Genomic DNA, 20,339 nt, shown 5'->3' with positions numbered 1-20,339 from the left:
TTGTTATATATAAACTGTAGCATAAAACTTTTATAAACAGTGATGTTTCTAAATTTTCATGTTATTAAGAAAATAATAATTGTACTTTTTTTACTATTTTTATATAGTTTTTTCGGGTGGGGTAGGGGGGAGGGGAGGGAATATGGATGGTCGAGATTAATGTTGGTATTCCTGGTTGATACCGATGTTCGAAGGTTTGAAATTTTTCAAATTATTATTTTTGTATGATTTTTTAATTACTTTTTCTCGGGTCTTAGTTCAAATAAAAAGTGATGTTATAATTACATATATTTACTGAATATTCATACTATTTTTAAAGCTAAGAAAAAGTCCAGATTTAAATTGTTTGTTAACTAATAACTAGGCTTCAAACACGGACGCAGCGATGGTTGTCAACATCCACCAGAGCTGACATTACCTGTAGCTCGAATGTTTTCGTGTGATATTACTTTGATATGAAACTGTTTAATTAATCAATGCCCTTTATATGTAATGCATGGCAATTCGTACTGTTGAATATGAGTCTGGAATGCTGGCCCTAAACCCCCCCCCCAATATGCTTGCAATTTCCACAGTTAGGCAACTCACTAGCTATGTAAACAATGCCCTGCCCAGTTTTGAAAGCTGTCGCACTACGGGCTCACCATAGCCCGTGCTGCTTGGAGCTTTTTGTTTCAAGTAGCGAATCTTAAACAACAACATGGAAGGCTGTCAGTTTACATACGACATAGGAGTGATCGAGTCCACTGTGAGCATCAAAGATATATATATATATCCACACTGAGAGGTGTATCGCATTTCTTGGTGTATATACAGAGTTTCCTTTTGGCCTGGACTATCTTCAGGACTTGTGTGGTGACCATAACAACCCTCCAGAGGTTGGTATAGGCCATGGCGCCTATAAAGTGAAGAAGCAGTGTCATGACTAGAGAATATATGGATACAAGAACGCAACCTACTGTGTTCGCGTGATCTAAATTTACCAGTGTTTTGAGCCGACTACGAACGGAAACTGTGAGGCAAATATATAGACTAATCCCTGTCTCTGTTGAGATTTGTACTGGACATTATTGGTGAGTTACAGAATCCGATGTACGAGTTTATTTGAACACAATAAATACTGAAATCTTTGTTGGGTGTTGTGGAAGCTTAGATAAGGCGAATCTTTGACCTAGAAAATAGAATGTCAGTCTGCCCAAGGTTAGAGGCTATACACTTCCAGTAGGATCTCACAAGGAGTGAGGCTCCTCCAGCACGGCCTCACATGGAATGAGGCTCCTCTAGCACGGCGTATACCTACATACTCCAGTTTTAGTACAAGGTAATATGTTAATATTAACACCTGTCCAATCATCTTTAATGTAATAAATAAGTTACATATTAATACGTCTAAGAATGATGATTTTGAGTAATACATGTCATTATACATACACCCAATAGTGATTAGGGGAGAGGTGAGGTATGTAGTTTTAAATCCATAGTACCTCAACTACTTTTCTTAACTTTTCAGATCATTGGACACATTTCAACTCATCAATAGACCGAGTTCTTTCCCTTCATAAGGTGAGTTTGACAGTTTTAATGACATTTTTGTACATAAATTAACGCTGAAACTAATTGCAAACACGTACAGACGAGGAGTCACAATAACGTGGCTGAAATATGTTGACCAGACCACACACTTAAAGGTGAAGGAACGACGAAGTTTCGGTCCGTCCTGGACCATTCTCAAGTCGATTGTGAATGGTCCAGGACGGACCGAAACGTCGTCGTTCCTTCACTTTCTAGTATGTGGTTTGGTCAACAATTGCAACCACTATTGGAAGCGTTGATAAGATCCAATTTCACATATGATTCGATCATGTCCATTAAAAAGAGTCACTGTAGCCTCCATTCACATATTAGGAAACTATTTAGGCTGCTTGGATCTGTATTCCTCCGAGTGATTATGAGATCACAATCACCCTCTTGTAAGAGATAAATGTCATCTTGTAAGGTCACCACGTCCCAGTGTTTGTACGGGGGACCTCTGGCCACTCCCCCTAGCATTTGACTGTTAAGACTGTATATGTAAGGAAAGTAATGTGATTTATTGTCTTATATACTTTTCTCGATGCGAAGCGGATCCTCTGATGTGTTTGGCTTAAAGGGCTCTTCCCTGTTGACAAGGTCTCGTTGGTCTTTCCCCCTCTGTGAGTACGGCCCCCTCCTCTCTGTGAGTACGGCCCCAGTGGCCCCCCTCTGTGATTGGGGGTCACTGGTTATGACGTCACTCCGCGTGCACACCATAAATACATTTTTATATCTATTTGTCATTAGACCGGGTTAGGTTAGGTAGGATTATTTTTTATTAGTTTACGATATATTGGGTTGCGTTGGGATAGGGTTAATTAAGTTAGGATAGGTTGGGTTAGGTTTGTATAAAGAATAACGATAACGTAGGGGATTAGATACTTTTCTCAGGTCTTGAACACTACTCCAGTATTCTGCTCTGTGGATAATTGGTAAAGAGATTTACTTTTTAAATATCTGGAGATCGTCAGTAAATGTGTAAGGTTATTCTTTGGTGATACAGACTTGTGAGGAAATATTTTACGTTAACTATTGCGTTATTTCGCCTATTAAGCGACCTGTGTTTCGTCGTTATAACGTCCTCTAATGATTAACAAGTCGTCGTCATTTGTTGACAAATGCTCTGAACATAATGGCCAAATCTAAACAACTTTTCGAAAAATAGCGCATTTTTATTTAATTTAATTTTTTTCAGTTTAGTTCTCGCTCTCTAATTATATATCTATATAATTGTATTTCTTTTTTCATATATGATATTTAACATGGTCGTGTACTCGAGGTGTGAGCGAGCGAGGTGTACAATTAAGGCCAGGAGGTCATCAGATAACAGGGAAGAGTTCATCACTTTGAACGTATCGCTGCACTACGAATGACCTTTTCCTGATTATCGGGAAATGAGGCGGGCAGCAGTAGGCTTCCGCGCCAGTCTCGCCGTAAATGAGGAGAGCAACAGTGAAGCATGAGGCCAGAGGTTGCCCAGGTTGTGTGTACCTGATGAGGCTTCGTCTTGCATATTGGCCTCTAACATTAGTTTTGTTGTATGTATTCATGTGATTCATTCATTCATTCATTGAATGAATGAATGAATGAATGAATATATCTCTCTCTCTCTCTCTCTCTCTCTCTCTCTCTCTCTCTCTCTCTCTCTCTCTCTCTCTCTCTCTCTCTCTCTCTCTCTCTCTCTCTCTCTCTCTCTCTCTCTCTGTCTCTCTGTCTCTCTGTCTCTCTGTCTCTCTCTCTCTCTCTCTCTCTCTCTCTCTCTCTCTCTCTCTCTCTCTCTGTCTCTCTGTCTCTCTGTCTCTCTGTCTCTCTGTCTCTCTCTCTCTCTGTCTCTCTCTCTCTCTCTCTCTCTCTCTGTCTCTCTCTCTGTCTCTCTCTTTCTCTCTCTCTCTCTCTCTCTCTCTCTCTCTCTCTCTCTCTCTCTCTCTCTCTCTCTCTCTCTCTCTCTCTCTCTCTCTCTCTCTCTCTCTCTCTCTCTCTCTCTTTCTCTTTTCCACATTCGCCAATGTGGTGCCACCATCGTGTTTCAGTAGATTCATTAGCCATATTAACCCATATATCGTGTGTGTATTGTTGTGGTGGTGATAGCTGTAGTTGTCTCCCGGGGGCCCGTATACACCCAGCACTCTCTCATTGCTGCTAGATTTGCCTCTTAAACTTGTGTGAACCTCATGTTTGTGTCTCATGTTTTTCCTGGGTTGAGATATAGCTTCTTGGGGTGTATCCATGTACTTAAGTAAAGTAGTCTCGGCGCTGCTAGGGTCCGAGCAGTGAAGAACTTGTGTAGTTCTTTACGAAGCTCGGCTTGGTAGTGTCTGTTGCCCGCTAGGGGAGGGGGAGTGTGCCCGTACACACGGCTGAATGGCAGGCGTATATTACGGAATCATCCAATACGCCAAAAATGCGACTTATTACTCAAAATTCAGGAACAGTTATATTCACATTTTCTTCGAATCTGCCTCGATGGGTTAGGTAGGTTGCTTGGATTCGTGCGTTTCTGGTTAGGCAAAAAGCGTTGCATTTTTCACAGCGGGACCAAATGAGAGAATGGACAGGCAGGCTGTGGAGGGGTAGAGGGCCTCAGTGGGGGCAAGAGTACCCCTCGCTGAGTCCATCATCTTACAAATCTGTACCTAGATTCACCAAGCGTTATGTATTTCTTCTTAAATGGGGGTCACGAAGGTTCTTAGGAACTTTATAAGAAGTCCCATGTGCAAGATCGGTTTAAGGTGTCCTTACGAAGTTATTATATTCTGTTCTGGTTCATCTGCATCTCGATAGAGGTCGTTACTATTTTTCGCTTGGCCCAATTACTTGGGCTGGATGGTAGAGCGGCGGTCTCGCTTCGTGCAGGTCGGCGTTCAATCCCCGACCGTCCAAGTGGCTGAGCACCATTGCTTCCCCTCCCCCCGTCTCATGTCAGAACTTTAGTGCTATATACAGTAGTCGTAATGAAGATTGATTGATGAAGATTAAGCCATCCAAAAGGTGGCACGGGCATGAATAGCCCGTAAGTGGTGGCCCTTTTGAGCCATTACCGGTATCAAGTGCTGATTCTGGAGATCTGTGGAGGTGAGAGAGCAACCTGCGTGACGGGAGATGTCTCCCGTGAGTCGTGATGGCTTGGCCCCTGAATTTATATGCCCTGAAGGAGGCCATAAATTATATAATTGAGATTTAATTTACATGATGTCATCATTCATACCGACTCTAAATCTTCGCTCCAGGCATTGTTATCCAGCCAGCACAGAGATAATATACAACTCATCACAGAAATCCAACATATAGGAAAAGAAGCCCATAATCTAGGACTGTCAATCACCCTAAATTGGATACCAAGTCACATTTGCATAGATGGTAATGAAAAGGCAGACTCACTAGCAAAAACTGCCTTTGCTCTACCTGTTGTACAGGTTCAAATACCTCCAAGTTTTCACAGATTAAGGAGCAAATAAAAAAATACTCCCAACTATCAAAAGTCGCCACAGAACCAAAGTAGCGGAAGGAAGATCCACTGCGTTATAGTACGAACAAGCCACTGGGAACTACTCTTTCAAGCCTGACAAAAAGATATCCAAAAACATTGCAGTAGCCATACATAGACTCGGACTTGATTACAAGTGCTGCTGGGAGGTAATAAACCCAATAGTTAAAGAGTGTCATATCTGTGGAACAGAAGCAGAGGCGCCACTATTGCATTACTTACAGCAATGTGAAGCTACTAAAGCATTGCTAATAAAACTCAACATTAATCCAACAACAGCAGCTGCATTAGATGCACATTCCACAACCACTACAATGATTAGAAAAGCAATTGAAGAATGGGACACTAGTGAACACTGTGCATCTATATCCGCCACCAAGATAATGTTATTAAAACAAGACTAACATCCTAAAACAGAAGCGGAAAAGAAACGGGAGAAAAGCAGGAAACTCTACATCCACTTAAAACTTTGACCCAAATATCACAGTAACAAGGTTACTGCGAATATCCGAACTCAATTACGGGCTCACTATAGCCCGTGCTACATGGATATTTCGTTCTGAGTAGTTAAATCTAAAGCAACGACAACAACGGCTTGGTGCTGAGCATACAGCCCCGCTGCTGGGCCAGGTAAATCCACTACGGGCTCACCATAGCCCGTGCTATTTGGAACGTCTTGCTCCCAGTAGCTGAATCTAAAACACTAGGACCAGTAGCAGCAGCAGCTTGGCGACTTCTCCTGGTAGTTCCTTTCCCTTCCCTACTTTTCGCTTGGTCAATCACAGTGAAGATAAAAGTTTTCATATAATCGTTTAGACTTTAGAACTTTAGCCAATCACGTTGTCGGCTCAGCTGGACAAATGACCAATTGCACACGTTTGTGAAATTACACCACCATTGATCGGACATGACGTTTCGTTATAAAATGTTGATTTCCGAATGAAATTAAGTTTTTTCAACATTATGCATTTAGCACCAACATTGTAGTAAACAAATACTGAGTAATTCTAAGAGGCTTCGGGTTACTTTAGGTAATTCTTCGGACCACAAGAAAGAATGGTTCCCTGAAGACTTGTATAGCTGCTTCAGGAATTTGGCACCGAGGATGGTTCGCTACTGATGCCTTGGGTCACAGATGCCTGGAGTGTGTGTACCTGGAGTGTGTGTGCCTGGAGTGTGTGTGCCTGGAGTGTGTGTGCCTGGAGTGTGTGTGCCTGGAGTGTGTGTGCCTGGAGTGTGTGTGCCTGGAGTGTGTGTGCCTGGAGTGTGTGTGCCTGGAGTGTGTGTGCCTGGAGTGTGTGTGCCTGGAGTGTGTGTGCCTGGAGTGTGTGTACCTGGAGTGTATGTACCTGGAGTGTGTGTACCTGGAGTGTGTCCTCTGGGGGCCGGGTCTGGAGCCAGGCTTGTCTTGTGACAACTTGCACCAGAGAGACGTGTGTTGAGCGTTACCAATGCCTGGACGCTGCTGCAGAGTGTTACGTGATATATATGGTCCTGACAGGTTTGTCACATGTATGTTGCACGTTTGTCATGGGATTGCTAAATGTTACCTGAAACATGTTTGCTCTCACAGTAAGCCTACTTTTTCTCAACATAATTGTGTTCGTTAGATTCTTGTGTATGATGACCAAGGAACGGGGAGGAGGCAGATCGCATGAGGCTTGCGTAGTTACTCGTCGTGTTGGCGGGCTTATTGGAGTCTCATGATTTAAATAGAGTATTTTTTTGCTCTATCTCCGTTGTATTGTATACCTGTATCGCTCCTAACTGTATTCCTGTATCTATAGCGTCGCTGTAATGTTCACCCGTGACCACCAACTATATAGCTGTATGTAAGTACTTTGATAGCGCTCCTGTGCCGGGTAAGTCCGCTACGGGCTCACCATAGCACGTGCTACTTGCAACTTGTTCCGAGTAGCTGAATCTATAACAACAACTACTTTGATAGATTGGCTGGTTGTTAGGGCACACGTTACATTCTTCAGTCACATGTAGGCGAGCACATCTAGGTGAGTACACGTACTCCCATCCTCCCCCCCCCCCACACACACACATTCACTACACTAATGCCAGCATCCTCCCCCCCCCCCCGAAAGTACCGGAGTAACAGCTTAATTAAGCCTACACATGGGACAAGCGGCATCAGAGTTATGACCGCCAGCTGCCTGAACTGTGGCATAGTCACTTTGTACATGTCACATGCATGGGCCTGTGCATAGTGCACTATGTACATGTACACTATGAACATGTACATATGAAGGCGATGAGTCACAATAACGTGGCTGAAGTATGTTGACCAGACCACACACTAGAAATTGAAGGGACGACGACGTTTCGGTCCATCCTGGACCATTCTCAATCGACTTGAGAATGGTCCAGGACGGACCGAAACGTCGTCGTCCCTTCAATTTCTAGTGTGTGGTCTGGTCAACATGTACATATGAACTCCGTACATGGCTGTGACTTAAAGTTGGCAACAGCTTGTAAACACATTTTAGCTATCGATTGGCCAGGGCTCCATGTTGGTTTCCTGTCATCCTGCTTGAGGACAAACTTCCGCGCCAGGACATTACCCCTACACATTGGTTAAGTTAACATTATCACACACACACACACACACACACACACACACACACACACACACACACACACACACACACACACACACACACACACACACACACACACGAGACTAAACTTTATCAAGTTTATAGAACATTTCACATTACCAAGCTCATAGAATACTTAACACCACCCAACCGAGCTTAGTTGAATCCTTTGACTTGGCTATTCATCCGAACATGTCATCTTGTATCGTAAGACTTATAGTGTATTTATATCCCCGAGTCTTGTGGGGCAGGCGACCAGGCTGATGACCATGTTCTCTCCCTGGAAGATCCTCTAGAGACAAGTCCTATCATCATGTTAACAGAGTACAGTCTTCTCCGGTTAGGTGCCCCCTTGAATGAGCCAAGATTGAGTCTCCCACCAGAGCACAGAAGCAGGTCTTGGTCTTAGTGGGTAGTTGTGACGTTGCCAAGCTGGTAAACTGTTTGATAAATGTAAACAAAGCCGCCATGATTGAGGAAAGATGTACAGGTTCCGTAAGTGGTTGTGTAAATGCTTGGTGACTCCTGGCCCTGTGTCCTTCACACCCACACATTCCCTAAGAATAAGAGTGCTTGATGAAGAGTAAGTTTTCATCTGCCTGTCAGACGGACAGAGACAGACAGACAGTGAGAGAGAAAGTTGGAAGAGAGAGAAATGTATCAATAAGAAGAGTGGAAAACAGACGTAGTTCAAAATGTTGAGGGGGGGGGGATAAAGGACTGAAAAAGCATGAATAAGGGGATTATGGAATGGGGGGAAAAGGAAGAGACAGGAAATATAAACGTAGGAAGGGACGGGAGAGAGAGGGGGAAAATGGACGGGGCTTAACGCGAGCTTGTTCAGACAGGTGCTGTCATAACAGTGACATTTCTGGTTTGTGATAATACTCTTGTCAGTGTAGGAGAGGGGGGGGGGGGAGTTAATTATTTACTAACCCTACCCTTTCACGCTTCTATTTTGTAGTTCACCTCTGTCGAACCTCTATATGTCAGCCAGGTACGGAGGTCCCTGAGATTATACGAAATATTTCAAGGGTTCCTCCAGACTAAAAAGATTGGGTATGTTGGGGAAGAGCGAGTGTGATCTATCTTGGGGAAGAGCGAGTGTGATCTATCTTGGGGAAGAGCGAGTGTGATCTATCTTGGGGAAGAGCGAGTGTGATCTATCTTGGGGAAGAGCGAGTGTGATCTATCTTGGGGAAGAGCGAGTGTGATCTATCTTGGGGAAGAGCGAGTGTGATCTATCTTGGGGAAGAGCGAGTGTGATCTATCTTGGGGAAAGCAATCGTGATCTATCTTGGGGAAAGGGTACTGAGGTAATTCAGATCACATGTGTTCAATGCTTTGCCGGAAGAGCTGCGAGTAACTGCTCACTCGCCCATGAAAGTGGTGCAGGAGAAACGGAAATGAAGACATATGCTGCAATAAGATGCTGGGGAAAGTTAAGAGGAGGCTCTTGAGGGAAAAGTTAAGCTTGTCTCAACATATCTCCAGGACTTGACTGTGGGGGCTCACAGATTACTAATGTCCATGCCAGATTGACGGGAGAGAGAATGTGATGGTGCAGCAGACCGTGATGAGAATTGTGTTCACAAGGGGCACTGTCAGAGAGTTGTACAGTGCCAAGGGGGAGAGTTGTACAGTGCCAAGGGGGAGAGTTGTACAGTGCCAGGGGGGAGAGCTGTACAGTGCCAGGGGGGCACTTGCTGACTGCTGCACCGTGGGGCAGTTTGGGTGAGTACAGATATGCTGGCCAGTTAGTACATTGTGTGTAGTATCGTTGCAAAATGTAACGATGGTAAACATTCCATTGTATATTTGTTGTGTGTGTGTGAACAAGTGTAAGAGGAGTTTATAGTGTGTTGGGGTCCAGCTTGGGGGTCCAACTTGGGGGTCCAACTCGTGCCAACTCCGTGTAGTGTAGCAATGATCTACCGGACTGGACAAGAACGGCTCTTGGGTGTAGACGTGAGTGTTCTTGCTTCGTAATGTTCCTAGGGGTTGAACTTCAACTCCTGAACCCCCATCTCTTAGCCATCCAACAATTTATGGAGTCGAGTATTAGCTCACTTGATAAGATTATACATTTCACAATAGTTTGATATAGGAAAAAAAATGTTGAGCAGTGGAATTGAACTCGTGTTTGTCGTACCTTCTTTGCGGTCTATATATAGAGCTGCCGCTACTCCTTGCTAGCTCCCTCTTGCCTCTGCAGAAAATAGGAGTTCCTAGTTCCGTAATTTAGGTAATCAAGTGGAGGTAGTGGTGCTGCCTTGCTCTCGTGGTGGTGGTGGTGCCTTGCTCTCGTGGTGGTGGTGGTGCCTTGCTCTCGTGGTGGTGGTGGTGGTGCCTTGCTCTCGTGGTGGTGGTGGTGCCTTGCTCTCGTGGTGGTGGTGGTGGTGCCTTGCTCTCGTGGTGGTGGTGGTGCCTTGCTCTCGTGGTGGTGGTGCCTTGCTCTCCTAGTGGTGGTGGTAGTGGTGCCTTACTCTCCTAGTGGTGGTAGTGGTGCCTTGCTCTCCTGGTTATGGTGGTGCCTTCCTTTCCTGAAGGCAGCGCTGCAGCGTTTCACTGATGCTGCAGATGATGCTCTCCTATCTCAGTGCTATCCCATCTCTACGTTATCATATATGACGACTCAGAAGTCAGTGTCGCCATATATAAGATCCAAGTGTTTTATATGGCTCTATTTAAATGCTGTTGCTCTACTTAGCTGGCCTCCTTTTGTGGCTCACTTTTGTGTTGGCTGACCTCAATATTACTGTATTTTTCTCCAGTGTTTCTCTTTTTTTTCAGTATTTATGTGGTGATTGTGTCATGTGTTGGCACCGTGGGTCACGACAGTGCCAGGAGTGCCCAAGGCGGTTCTGAATATCCTGCTCCATGTGGTATTGCATTTTCTCGGCTCCGTCTTCAGTGTGATCGTCTGTAGTGTATTACAGACAGGCGGTGATGGGGGGAGAGGTGTTAAATGTACGTACACACACACACACACACACACACACACACACACACACACACACACACACACACACACACACACACACACACACACACACACACACACACACACAGTGTAACGCCTATGTGAAACCAATTTTAGAGTATGCCGCCCCATCTTGGAGCCCCCATCTAGAGAACAAACATAATTAAGCTCGAAATGGTGCAGACGTTTGCAATGAAACTCGTCCCAGAGTTGCAAGGTATGGGGGGGGTGAAGAGAGGTTAAAACGCTAAACCTGACGACGTTAGAAAGGAGTAGGGAGAGAGCAGACGTGATACAAACGTATAAAATACTTACGGGGATTGACAGTGGAAAAAGAGGAAATGTTTACAATGAATACCAATGGAACAAAAAAGGGCATGGATGGAAAATTTAAACTCAAATGAGTCATAGAAATGCTAGAAAGTTTTCTTATAACGTAAAAGCAGTGGGTAAATGGAATTATCTCAAGAAGCAGGCTGTTGAGGCCAAACTCCATTCACAACTTTAAAAGAGGAATGACAGGGAAAATAGGTCAAGAGTCATTGCCTTAGACAACCAGTGGCTAGAAGAGCGGGGGTCCAAGAGCTTGAGCTGCCTGCAGACGCAGGCAGCTCAAGCGTACAGGCAAGCAGGAGATACAGGCCCTGACTGGCTTGTGCCGCCGCCACCATTTGAAGGAGCTGAACCTCACGTCCCTGGAAAACATCCCTCTGCTTCCCTCACCTGCTGGGGCAGCCTGGAATAGAAATCCAGAGAAGGAAGGGAGCGAGGGTGGGATGAATGGACCGTGGGAGAGGAGGGGGATGGGGCGTGGGAGGGAACGCAGTAGAGAGGGAGGTAGGGAACGTGGGAGGAGAAGGCAGAACTAATAACAGATGGATGAATCTTGTGTTTCAGCACAATACATTATTTCATCTTTATTGCAAACTTATGGTCTGATGTTGTACAGTGTGAGAGTGGACGTGCTGAGGAAGAGAGTGAACGTGCTGAGAGGGAGAGGCAGATAGGAAGAAAATGCTTGGAACCGCAAAGCCAAGAAGCCTTAGATTCTGAATCGGGTAATTAATGGCTCTTGAAGGCGGGTCACGTATCGAGCACGAGACCACTCTTGAGTATCTCCAAGACCCAGCCTACCGAGTCACGATGAGCCAGTTACCCCTGCGAATCACGATTTGCTATTTGGTTTTCTCTATTGATCCTGATCCTAGTTCCAGTTAGTTACGTAAAATCATATATACACCTGGTCGTAGTGTGGTGGGCTACCTGGTCGTAGTGTGGTGGGCTACCTGGTCGTAGTGTGGTGGGCTACCTGGTCGTAGTGTGGTGGGCTACCTGGTCGTAGTGTGGTGGGCTACCTGGTCGTAGTGTGGTGGGCTACCTGGTCGTAGTGTGGTGGGCTACCTGGTCGTAGTGTGGTGGGCTACCTGGTCGTTGTGTGGTGGGCTACCTGGTCGTAGTGTGGTGGGCTACCTGGTCGTAGTGTGGTGGGCTACCTGGTCGTAGTGTGGTGGGCTACCTGGTCGTTGTGTGGTGGGCTACCTGGTCGTAGTGTGGTGGGCTACCTGGTCGTAGTGTGGCGGGCTACCTGGTCGTAGTGTGGCGGGCTACCTGGTCGTAGTGTGGCGGGCTACCTGGTCGTAGTGTGGTGGGCTACCTGGTCGTAGTGTGGTGGGCTATCTGGTCGTAGTGTGGTGGGCTACCTGGTCGTAGTGTGGTGGGCTACCTGGTCGTTGTGTGGTGGGCTACCTGGTCGTAGTGTGGTGGGCTACCTGGTCGTAGTGTGGTGGGCTACCTGGTCGTAGTGTGGTGGGCTACCTGGTCGTAGTGTGGTGGGCTACCTGGTCGTTGTGTGGTGGGCTACCTGGTCGTAGTGTGGCGGGCTACTTGGTCATAGTGTGGTGGGTTACCTGGTCGTAGTGTGCCGGGCTACTTGGTCGTAGTGTGGTGGGTTACCTGGTCGTAGTGTGGCGGGCTACTTGGTCATAGTGTGGTGGGCTACCTGGTCGTAGTGTGGTGGGCTACCTGGTCGTAGTGTGGTGGGCTACCTGGTCGTAGTGTGGTGGGCTACCTGGTCGTAGTGTGGCGGGCTACCTGGTCGTAGTGTGGTGGGTTACCTGGACGCTATAAGAGCATATAAAAGCTTGTATACCTTGGAACAAAAGCTTCTTTTGTAACCGCTACAGCAGGAGGGCGCGGCCGACGGACTCCTCCGGCGTAGGCATTATTATTGATGGCTATATTCATCATCCCAGATTTGATTAATTTGAGCAACTTTGATCATTCATCATCCGTGACCGGTGTGCAGGGTTCATGGCTGAGGGGGATGTGGCTCGTGAGGCCTCCTTGCCACACCCAGTGGTGTGGCGCGACTAAGGCCTGTCTTAACCCACCTCCCTCCCGTCTCTGGCCCGCCTCCCGTCTCTGGCCCGCCTCCTGTCAAGTATTGGACTTAGGATCCGTCAGGTGTTGGGCCGGTAATTATCAGGAGAAAGCGTATAGCTAACATAGCACCTGGAGGGCGGGAGTGGACGCGAGCGGTGAACCACCAGCCCTGGGATCGAACCCCGACCCGGCAATAAGCAACGCCGTCGCCGTAGTGACCAGTCCAACTCTTTAGGGGTACAGTTATCGCATGCTTTTCATTGTACTGATGCTGCATAGTTTTTATTGTACGGATATATCAAGCTTTTTACTGTTCGGATATCTTGAATGTTGCTCGATTACATACAAAATATGACGTATTAAGTGGGAGGACGGGTTTGTACACACCCTGATACAGTGTGTCAATGAACAACAAATTGATAATGATTAAGCCACCCAAAAGGTGGCACGGGCATGAATAGCCCGTAAGAACAACAAAGATGTACGTGAAGCTTTATATGGAACTGTACGACACACAGGCAGAAAATCCTGGGTTAATTAGTCCTGGGTGACAGCCGTCACTAAAGCGACGGGCGGCCTGTCGCACGACCCGATAGCTGACGCACGACACGACAGTATCTGAACTCGATTTGTTCAACAACAGCGGAAGCCGGAAGGTATTTTTTCCCTTAGCAAGCGGGTCAAGTATAGAATTGTTTCGTACAGCGACGATCTGGCTTCTTGCTGGATATCAGCGTTCGATTCCTGCTGGCCCAAGTGGTGGGGGCACTGTTCCTTCACTATGTTCTATCCCAGCTCCTGGGATGTCCTTCTATCCCAGCTCCTGGGATATCCTCCTATCCCAGCTCCTATCCCAACCACAACAGCCTCGTTCTCAAACATCTAAATTTTCATTAACAAAAAACAGCAGAAATTTTCTCCAGTATAAATTTAAAGGTAAAAAAAATAACTTTGAAATTGCCTGGTAAATTTGTCTTCATTTCCGCAAATTCTAAGTGTTTTTTTTATCAAAATATATTAAGTTTTTCTGTACTCGCATCGTCATCACCGATAAATTCCTTAAACTGTGACCTAAATGAAAAAAAAAGATGCTCCATTGTATTTCCATCTCATTTCAGCCAATGGCCATAAATTTCGACTCTTGGGAGGGGGGGGGGGGGGGGTAGGACATTAGAATTAGCATTAGAATTAACGAATAAATGGTGAAGTTTTGTTATATTCTTACCCTATTTCGTTTTGCAGGTTGTTGTGCGGTACTTTGGAGGTAACTCGTAAGTTATACGGGCTAGTGTCGTAGAGATTATCCTCTTTGTCACTGTGAGTTAGTCCCGTGGTCGCCTGTGAGGTTACACCTCTTAGTTACACAGCCTACGGTTCTGGGCTCAGGTGAACTCTTAGTTACACAGCCTACGGTTCTGGGCTCGGGTGAACTCTTAGTTACACAGTCTACGGTTCTGGGCTCGGGTGAACTCTTAGTTACACAGTCTACGGTTCTGGGCTCGGGTGAACTCTTAGTTACACAGCCTACGGTTCTGGGCTCGGGTGAACTCTTAGTTACACAGTCTACGGTTCTGGGCTCGGGTGAACTCTTAGTTACACAGCCTACGGTTCTGGGCTCGGGTGAACTTAGTTACACAGCCTACGGTTCTGGGCTCGGGTGAACTCTTAGTTACACAGCCTACGGTTCTGGGCTCGGGTGAACTCTTAGTTACACAGCCTACGGTTCTGGGCTCGGGTGAACTCTTAGTTACACAGTCTACGGTTCTGGGCTCGGGTGAACTCTTAGTTACACAGCCTACGGTTCTGGGCTCGGGTGAACTCTTAGTTACACAGTCTACGGTTCTGGGCTCGGGTGAACTCTTAGTTACACAGTCTACGGTTCTGGGCTCGGGTGAACTCTTAGTTACACAGTCTTCGGTTCTGGGCTCGGGTGAACTCTTAGTTACACAGCCTACGGTTCTGGGCTCGGGTGAACTCTTAGTTACACAGTCTACGGTTCTGGGCTCGGGTGAACTCTTAGTTACACAGCCTACGGTTCTGGGCTCGGGTGAACTCTTAGTTACACAGTCTACGGTTCTGGGCTCGGGTGAACTCTTAGTTACACAGTCTACGGTTCTGGGCTCGGGTGAACTCTTAGTTACACAGTCTACGGTTCTGGGCTCGGGTGAACTCTTAGTTACACAGCCTACGGTTCTGGACTCGGGTGAACTCTTAGTTACACAGTCTACGGTTCTGGGCTCGGGTGAACTCTTAGTTACACAGCCTACGGTTCTGGGCTCAGGTGAACTCTTAGTTACACAGCCTACGGTTCTGGGCTCGGGTGAACTCGTAGTTACACAGCCTACGGTTCTGGGCTCAGGTGAACTCGTAGTTACACAGCCTACGGTTCTGGGCTCAGGTGAACTCGTAGTTACACAGCCTACGGTTCTGGGCTCAGGTGAACTCTTCCATGGTTACCAATATAAACTGCTCGTTAACACCTCCCCATCTCTGGCCATAGCGTTTAACGCAACCCATCCTCCTGAAATGACAGTATTTTAACTATGTGGTCGATCATACCAGTATGCATTAACGGAGCCCCAGTAAGCCACTTTTCGTACTTTATTTTTATATGGTCCGTTAAAAATAAATCTATAACCGAACGTAAACATTCTTAGGCTAAGTATAGCACACATTTGTACTACATTAGGCCTTGGATGGTTAGCTTAGATTTTATTAACGACATAAAGATAAAAGCTTTTCCGGTTTGTAACGGATGAAGATGGCTACAAAACATGCAGATCCAGAGCAAATAAGAGACGGGACAAGGTGAGGCGTCTGGCCGAATGACGTCAGCAGCAGCAACAGCAGCATCAGCAGCAACAGCAGCAGCAGCATCAACAACCTCAACAACAACACCACCACCACCAACGACGACAACAACAAGAAGCCAAAGGTGATGAATGGCACACCCGATTCTCCTCTGAAACAGAAATGAGTTCAGCAGACAAGTTTAAATGGATAATCAAAGCCGCCCGCACCCACACAGAACACCGTATTGAGAGCAAATTTACAGGTAGCAGCGTCATTGTACGGATGTGTGGAGACAGCGCCGTGAAGTTCTAAAGAGAATGAACAGGAGCACGAAGGTAAGAGTTTCAAACTTTTGGAAGCAAGCCCACAGACTAGACGGACCAAAATTATAATTAAGAATTACAGTTATCCGTACTGATGTTGAGTATATCCAAGAGCTTCCCCCAGATCAGCTGCGCCAAGCGCAACATGGGACCTGGGAAAGTGCCGAAAAATCTAGCAAGTGCTCTGTGGGAGGGAGTGCTGCCCGCGGTCATCACAGTACCGGGCATACGGCCATGCAAAGTGGAGCGGTATATTGGCAGGCCGACCTTAAGCGGCAAAGGCCAACGACGGACCCACAGAACCTGGCAGTGTGATGGCTCAAGCTATTCTCACTCCCGTTTCATATATAAAGACTCTTTCAAGCAGACCTAAGATTCTATTATGCCGATGAATATTTCTTTTTTACCGTAGCAGCAACACAAGAACAATAGCAGAAGTAGCAACATTTGCAGGAGCAACATAAGTAGGAGGTACGAAGACCAGTGTTAAGACACGCGGGAGTTAAGGAGAACAATCCTTCAGGCTAGAGAGCTCGGCCATTAGTAAGAGCGGAGTCGGTACTTCAGGCGGCCGCCGTCGACAGCAGCGCCATGAAGAGAACGGCAGTCACATGTCACCGTCACCCACCCCTCCCTCCCTCCCAACCCCCACCAATGTCACTGGTCGACCAGATAACGCCGTCCTGAGATAAAAACGCGATTTTCCTGCAGTGGAGAGTAGCTGAGAACAGGTCTTAATCAGGGGTATATGACGAACTAGAGGATAGTAAGAACAGACGGAATATGATCACAACATACGAGAAAATAAGGAGAATATGGTAGACAAGGATAGCTTTTTAAAATTGAGAGAAAGGAGGACACGAGGAATCAAATGGAAGCTGAAAATGCAAATGAGCCGAAGGAACGTAAGGAAATTCTCGTACTCTGTACGGATAGCCAATAAATGGAATGCACTGAAAGAAGTTGTGAAAGCCACCTCTATCCACAATTTTTTGGACAGATTCGACAATGAATTTGAACGTCAGAATAGTTCCATTTTAACGCAAGAGGTGGAACAAGGCTAATAGGCGTGGCATATAAAGCTAGGCCTCACTCCCCTGTAGACACTAATAGATAAAAACTCAATATATATGTAATTTAAATAAAGTTGTTGATTAGAATTAACTCTAAATATGATCAAATCCTTTTGATTATCTTCAGCTGTTCTGTGCCTACGTGTAAAATAAAACCAGGCTTTTGATACAGTTTGTTGTCATACTGGCGCCTAATACGACCGGGAATGATGATTTCGACAGTCTGGAAAAAGGAGAATGGGGGATATATTTGGCAATCTATTATAGCGGTCTGTAATCGTAAAAGGATTAGGAACCCATGATGCAGGTGCTCAGAACTAGAGCCAGGTGATGGAGGACACAGCGTGTCGGAACTTATTGTGTCAGGCATCCCGAGGACTTGGCAATTTCGTTCAAAATCCAACCTCATAACCTGACCTTTGAAAGAGGAAATAGATGACCTGAAAATGGAACAGAAGTTCAGCTGTTCAGTGAACTTAATGTAATTCTTAAATGCCTAAAGTATGTCACAAACTGTTCCCAGAGCCATAATTCACAGCTAATATAGCATATGTTAACATTTTTTTTTCTGAGGCTATGCGCTCGGAAGTTCCGGGACTAGACGGAGAAATATTCTAAAGAGCCTTCGGGTGATTTTTTTTCCTTTGTTATTCCCCCCTCAAGAATTCACGTCGTGACCGAGCCAAGCTTGTCAGGTTCGCGGAAGAGTGACAATGCACCAAGCGAAGTCTGTCACAGCATTGTGAGGTTACCTCGCTATTTCTCCCCGCAAGAAAACACTTATACGGTACTGCTTCTATAAAAACTTCTTGAAGGCGCCGGGAAAGGGGTTTGGCTTCCACGAACTCAGCTGTGGCTGCATCTTACCCGAGATAAGACAAGATATCTGTCGTGGATGATATTTCTGGGAAGAGGTGCAACGTTGGGAGTTGCTGCAGTGTGTGTGTGGGTGGGGGGTGCATATATAATCTGTCCTCGAATATGTCATATTTGTTACGCAGTCGACCAATCCGTTAATAATGTGACGGATTGATCGATAGAGGAAGCCTAACCACTTCCTCTGTCCTATCATTCACTCCTAATCCATAACTGCCAGATCCCTCCCTCTATCCTTCCATTCACTCCTAATCCACATATCCACAGCACACATCTTTACAGAGGGAATTTGTTTATCATTTGGTTGCCTTTCGCAGATGCAGAGGAGCGCCTGCAATTATCATGCAAATTTACATTTTCTGATTTTTTTGACGTGATGTAAAAATGCTGCGAATATATTTTTACTTTGATCAGTCATCTTATCGGCAATTGCTGATGGAATGGCCAGGTGGCTGTAGGGAAGGAGGGAAGGAAGGGAAAGAGGGAAGGAAGGTGGCAAGGAGGGAGAAAGAGGAGGAAATAAAAGTACGAGAGTTGAAGAGAAAGAGCAAGAGAGGGAGAGGATGTATATGACAGTTTCTCCACCATACTATAAACAACAACACTCTGCTCTCTGTGGTAGTCTCCAGACCTGACCTATATTTCTCAAGTGACCTTCCCCGAGAATGTCAAGTTGTGTTTGCTGCGCGTGGTGGCGCTGGACTTGTTTTCAAGTTACCAGACCTTTGATATCTGAGCGTCCTTTAAGCAATGTGTATATCCTCCGGCATCCTTTGGCACCCTTCGGCACCCTCTGGCACCCTCAACCCCATCTCCCCTCCCCCCACACCACCCTTCACCCCATCATTGCTTTAGCCCCGACACATTACCACATAACAAGACTCCTAAACACACAAACTCTCCCAAACAACATTTCTTGTCCACATGCAGGTCGTATAAGCGTGATCGTCTCACACACAATAAATAAGAATTACTATTTTACAGCCTCTGCGCATCTCTCCACAATACTTGTATTCGCAAGATAGTGCCAAGTCGTGGGGGGTTGGAGGGTGCCGGAGGATGCCTGAAGGTTCCGGAGGATGCCTGAAGGTTCCGGAGGATGCCGGATGGTGCTGAAGGGGTGCCAGAGGGTGTCGGAGGGTATGGCATATATAACCCTTGCACACAGGTCTGTAGCACTTCCTGGAATCTTACGCGCCTCGTCTCTTGATACAGGAAAAGGTTGGGAATATATTTTCCCCCGCGGTGACATAAACTGCAGCACGGGGTGATATATCACTGCCTGTTCTAGATTGTGGTGGTGGTACTGGCACTGTTGGTGGTAGTAGGGTGCTGGTACTGTTCTTGGTGGTGGTACTATTGGATGTACTGATGATGCTGGTAGTGATTGTGAGGGTGGTGGCAGTGGTAATGATAATTGTACTCCTATGGTATTACTGGTACTGCTAGTGGTGATATTGATCATCCTCAAGATGGTGGTGGTGGTGTTACCGAGCGGCTGTGATACTAAAACATGCTCCAACAGCTGTTGAGGACTCTAGTGAAACAGACAAGAGAGAGGTAAGCCAACCCATACTATCGTGTAGGCCTACACCATGTTTAGGAGCGGCCTAGGGTCTCCATTACAGCCTTCCACAACCCACGGTGGACCTGTACCCTCTCCAATGTTACCTTTACTTTACACATTACATTATATTGAAGCTGTATGGTGGGACCGAACCTGCGTTCCTGGACGTATTGGCTCAGATGTATCACGTTCTTGTGCTTTCATTATACATTTTAAAAATCTTTTGCTTACCCTTGAGCCCCCTTTGGTTTATCAAGCATTTACACAATGCGAAACCTGGTCATCTTATCTCATTCATGGCTGCTTTGTTTAGAATAAACATTATGTAAGCTCCGAAGCACACAAAGTTGTTTATTATTATGGTTACAAAAGCCTTCGTAGTGCTTGGGAGCTCATAAACTGGTTAATAAACGTAAATAAAGCCAACAATGAATTTTGAAAGATGCGCGGGTTTCATATTTTACCCATAGGGTTATAAACCTATGGAATCGCCTACCCGCCGAAGCTGTAAACGCCAAAACACTGCTGAATTTCAAAATCCATCTTGGGGAAAAGTCATCAGGACAAATTGAAGGACCTTTGACAAGCCGTCGGCTTCCTATCCTCGTTGAGGCCACATAGTGTGTTTGTGGCACTCAGGTAAATTCAAGCAAGTTGGTCGGTAAATGTTCGATGAA

At 46.0% G+C, this 20,339-nt stretch overlaps 1 long non-coding RNA gene across 1 annotated transcript in view; it reads left to right on the top strand.

The window, feature by feature from the left end:
* Positions 1-607: 607 nt before the first annotated feature.
* The window catches only part of LOC138358270 (uncharacterized), a 33,088-nt gene continuing 13,356 nt past the window's right edge, over positions 608-20,339 (top strand). The window contains exons 1-2 of the long non-coding RNA XR_011225302.1: positions 608-1,321; positions 1,511-1,563. This is a non-coding gene — a long non-coding RNA (uncharacterized lncRNA). The remainder of the gene's footprint in view (positions 1,322-1,510; positions 1,564-20,339) is intronic.

The sequence above is a fragment of the Procambarus clarkii genome, chromosome 82 (assembly GCF_040958095.1).
Source record: "Procambarus clarkii isolate CNS0578487 chromosome 82, FALCON_Pclarkii_2.0, whole genome shotgun sequence".
Taxonomy (NCBI): domain Eukaryota; kingdom Metazoa; phylum Arthropoda; class Malacostraca; order Decapoda; family Cambaridae; genus Procambarus; species Procambarus clarkii.
Note: the sequence above shows the minus strand (reverse complement) of the source record. Positions and strands in the feature narration are given on the sequence as shown.